At 41.4% G+C, this 4,888-nt stretch overlaps 1 non-coding gene across 1 annotated transcript; it reads left to right on the forward strand.

Moving 5' to 3' along the window:
* Positions 1 to 4,400: 4,400 nt before the first annotated feature.
* Positions 4,401 to 4,589, forward strand: LOC114006855 (U2 spliceosomal RNA). The gene has a single exon (XR_003548525.1). It is a non-coding gene; the product is annotated as a U2 spliceosomal RNA (small nuclear RNA).
* Positions 4,590 to 4,888: the final 299 nt, after the last annotated feature.

Below are 4,888 nucleotides of genomic sequence, written 5' to 3' on the forward strand. Positions count from 1 at the left end.
CCGCGCCGGCGGCCCCAGGCCACTGGGGAGTGGGAGAGGTGTGGAGAGGAGAAGGGTTCCCCGACGCAGAGGAGGGCACGCTGGATCAGTCCCCACCAGCAAGCGGAGAGCTGGCGGCCAGCTTCTGCTGCAAGCCTTCAAGGCTGTTGGGCCACCTCCCTGGTCCCTGACCTGTTTGGCATCTCATGGAGGCTACTCTCCCAGAACCTTGCGTGAGGTCGCCGGACTAAAGATTAACCGTGTCCCCATCCCCAAGCTCCAGGGCCACCTCCGCCCCCTTGCCACAAGAAAGTGGCTGCAGAAGCTCGCTTGGGAGCTGAGGGGCTCCCCGAGGTCCTTCGAATAGAGGAGCCTATGCGGCGTTGCTAGGACAAAATCCCTTCCCATTTCGCCTTTCCTGCCCATTCCTTCTAAGAACATTTCCTCCTCAAGTGTTCCTGAAGATCGCTTAGATGTTTTTGAGAGGAACTGTCTAGGAATTTGTAGAGACTAGCTTTGGGAACTGGGCTGGTTTAGAGGCTACGCTTATATTGTAAGCTGGACGGTAGCAGGTGAACGGCTCAGCTGGAGAAAGGGGAGGGATTAGGAGTCTGGAGACCCAGCCCCTTCTGCAGCCATTTCCAAGGTTTTGCACCTGAAGTAGCTGTGTGGGTCTGTAGCTAGCTTCTGTCCCAACTTCGTTCTCTAACCTCGACAGTCCCAGAAAGATTACTAGGTTCCGCACAATTGAGGCGTCCCAAGCCAAGCTGGAGAGATTTTACTCTCAGAAGCGCCCCAGGATCATCCACAGCTCCCTGGAAAGGAGCCTTCCAGCGGGAGTTGGGCTTAAATGGACTGGGCTGCAAGTGTTATCTATAATTTGCTTACGGAAAGTAAACTTTCGTCCACTGCGTTTTGTTTTGTTTTCTTAAAACCGTGATTCGCTCTTGTGCTCTGCGCGATCTACACCAGTGCCTTTCCACGTGCTGGACTGACTGAAGATTGCGGCGTGTTTTTGCACTTGGATGTTTCGCCACTCTGTGGGTTGGGACCTGCCCGTGGAAAATGCAAAGTTGCGCTGCGTGGAGAGGGCGCTAGGTTCCTTTGCTCAGATACGCTTGCTGTGGTCTCCGTGCAGGTAGCTCCTCCTCAGAACCTGGAGCTCTTCACTGGTCCTCTTTTAAGTTGGAAGGTGGCTGACTGCCAAGACGTGAGTGCGAGTGCCTGAGCGCCTAGCATTGAGTAGTGGAGAGCAAAGTGGAACAAGAGGCGGATTTAATGCAAAAGATTAAGCTTGTTGGTCAGAGCTCTAGCAGCGCTTTTCACATCTGGGAAATCAATCCAGAACATTCCAAGGTGAGCATTGCAGGACCCAGAAGGTGTGGACCAGTAACAACAGGCGCAAATCTGAATGTCACAAATGAACCTCCTGCTTTGGATTCTGTGTGAGCTGATTATCAGAAGCACTGACTGAGAGGGTCTGTGTTGAGGATGATGAAGGATCTGTCTATGCTGCCCCTGCAGAGAGGAGAATGCTGGCGATGTTCTCCAGCTAAGTGGCTCACAGACTCTCTTGTGGGGAGTGTGCTGGTTCAACACCTAGACTTGTCTTCTGGTGCAGTTAACCTGAAGAGCTTGAAGCTAAGCCAAAGAACCTGAGTGAAGGAAAGTGAATAATAAAGTTGGTGGTGAGATGCCAAGGGACAGAAAGAAGCATTTTATTTCCGTGTGTATTAGTTTTCCAGGAGCTACTTTTTAGGTTTGATTTCCCAAAATGTGTCTTGGACACTGACTTTTTGCAGCTTTTCAAGGGAAGGATATTTGGCAGTGTTGCCGAACCTGGTATGAATCTATAAATTGTCTGTTTGCCAGGAGGTTTGATGCTTTTTGAGTTCTAATTCTTATTCCTAGTTAATGAATAATTGTGCCTGATACTGAAATTGAGTGGAAATAAATTGTAATAAACTATTTCCCCCCAAAAGGCTATCTTAAACTGATGGTTTCTGATTGCATAAGCCTATCAATTTACAATAAAATATACTGGGATACTGTTATTAGACTTGAATTACAGAACTGGGATTAAGAAATACACTTGGTGAGAGGAAATTCAAATCTTAGAGCAGATGCTGCTCCAGAAGGGTTCTGGCTTGAAATTCCTTTTTCCTGTTGATAGATTGGGCACTGTTTGCTACTATATCGTCTCTTTAAAATAAACAAACATAGGTCATTTACACATTCATTAAGTTTGATACCTGCAAGATCCATTACCATTCTGGAAAAGGCGGACATTCAGATGCCAGCCATGGGGCAATCCTTTGCACTTGTCTCAAGTGCTTGAGTCATGAGGTATATGGGTAGTAATGGCCACCAGGAGCATAATATTCTTCATATTTAAGCACCTTCAATGCAGAGGAATCCTGGGGATTTATGATCCTTCTTCAAGAAGCATAAACTTTTTTACTCCTTTTGAGAAAAATGCAATTTTCTCAATAAGTCTTGGATTACTTCAAAATGAATCTCATATTTTTGTTTGGTTATACCCCCCCCAAAAAAAAAACGGGAGAGGAAGTCTAAAAATCATCCTTTTCCCCTCACTTTTCACACTTTGCTTTTATGTCAAAAACATGGTTGACAATAAAGAAGAAAAGCATTCTTCATGTGTCATAGAATTGACTAGAAAATGTTGAGACTCATAGGTACTGCCAAATCTGAGAGCTTTAAAGACCACATCACCACTACCAAATTAAAGTAACACTGCATTGTTCTAGTGTTGTGTGTTTTTCTGTCATCTTAGGGAAGTGAAAATTGAAGTTGCTGTATATGCTATCTCTTCCAATGGAGACTCTCTTGAACGTTTTAACTTCTTAGATCATTGCTACATCAAATATATTTTCAGAACACTTTCACTTCCCTGGAGCATAGCATTGAACTTATTAATTGATTGCTTTGTTATTGATTAAAGTTATGATTTGTTTACTGAAATGCCTTTCTAGCTAAATTGTAAACTCTGAGAGCAAAGATGGTGTCATATTTGTAGTTGCACCCAATTTTTACTACAGAATATAGTACAGAATAAAATAGATACATATGATGATGGTGATATAATGAAAACTACCACTTCCTAAATAAATGTTTTATAGTGTGACTTATGTACATTATTTCAGTTAATCCTCCTTATAACATACTAACCTAAATTCCATATTTTCAAATTGTGAGGAAGTCAGCTTATGTAAATTTTCCTAAGGTCACTAAGCTGTTTGGTCACAGTTGAGTTAGTGTGGACTCTTTATCTGCCTGATTTGGAAGACTGCACTGTTAACCACTTTGCTCTATCCAAAGAACCAGACATCTACATTTTGAATCATACAAGGTTAAAAGAAATGTATATATTTTACATGCTGAATAAAGGTCTATGACAAATTTTAAAAAGCTCTTAAGCAGTCTAGTAAATACTGATTTGAGTGTAGGAATACTGGAACAGTTTAGTTCTCTTATTCAGTTAAAATATAGTAATCTTTTTGGTGTTATTACCATGAGAATGTCAAATGCTGAGTTGCAAGTTTCCTTGAAGAGAGGGGATCAGACCACCATGAATGTATGGTTACAGAAAACTTTTTCTTATTAATTCCTATGTTGCCATCTTTTTTTTTTTTAAAGAATGTTGTTTTCAAGTTTCAGTTATAGAGGATGAATAAGTTCCAGAGATCCACCATAACACTAACTACTATATTATATACTTAAGGAGTTGTTAAGAATATAGATTTTATGTTAAATGTTGTTACCTAAATTAAAAAGTAAATAAAAGCTTGGAACACAGACAACATGGGGGATCGAATGACATAGGAAAACGCCACTGAGATATAGTTGTCATCTCTGCTAACTCATATTACAAAATATTTTTTAAGGATCTGTATGAGTTTGGCACACATATATACCATGGGATACTATAGCTATCTAAAAGTATTAAGTTTTCTTTGTATAGTTCTCTCCACGAATTTATCTACATGATATTTTAGGTAAAAATAGCAAGGTACAGTATGATGTTTACTCCAAAAAATTTAATAAAAGGGTTGAAGTTTGTAGAAGTGGGCAGATGGTATTAAGAGTAGAGGTGGGACCAGCAGTTAGCGTAATGGCTATGTCGCTGGACTCCCATGTAGTCAACTGTGGTTCACGTCCCAGACCCAGTTGCTTAAAACTCACGCTGGGTGCATATGCATCCATGCCCAAGATCCCCAGAGGAGAACAAAGAAGGGATTGTGGCATGGCCAGCCCCTGGGAATGGTTTCTTGCTTTCTGTCTCTGTCTGTCTGGCGAGCGCATGTGCCCTATGGCAAAAACCTCTCCAAAACAAAACAAAAAAAAGAGTAGAGGTAATGAACAAAAACCTCTCCAAAACAAAAAAAAAAAGAGTAGAAGTAATCACTTTTCAGTCTTTTGGCTAAGATCAAGTGTAGTATCTGATTATCAGCTTGATATCTGATATGTCTTCTATCTGAGGAGAATATATTAAATAGATTTTTGAAGCAGGGAGATAGAATAGGAGCTTGTTCTGTCCACTCTCTGCATCTGCCTGGTATTGAAGTACTTCCAGGAATGGTGCACCCCCTTTGGGGGTGCATTTAAAAAGAAGAGTAAAAGTGAGACTTTTTAATGTTATTTTGAAATCTGTGAAAAATTTATCTTTCAAAAGTAATAAGGGTAGCTTCAAGGGGGTGCTCAGAAGTAAGAGATGCATCTCTTCTTTTACTTAAAAAAGATAGTTGGAGAATGTTAAAAGAGTATGACCTGCAATACATTTTGTCATTCATTGCCTTTACCAGGAAGAGACCTGGGGAAAAGAAGCAAAGGAAAATGTCTTAGTGCAGACTACCTCAACGAAATACTGTAACCTAGGTGGCTTAAACAC

Source organism: Tupaia chinensis, unplaced genomic scaffold (genome assembly GCF_000334495.1).
Source record: "Tupaia chinensis unplaced genomic scaffold, TupChi_1.0 Scaffold000093_1, whole genome shotgun sequence".
Lineage (NCBI taxonomy): Eukaryota > Metazoa > Chordata > Mammalia > Scandentia > Tupaiidae > Tupaia > Tupaia belangeri.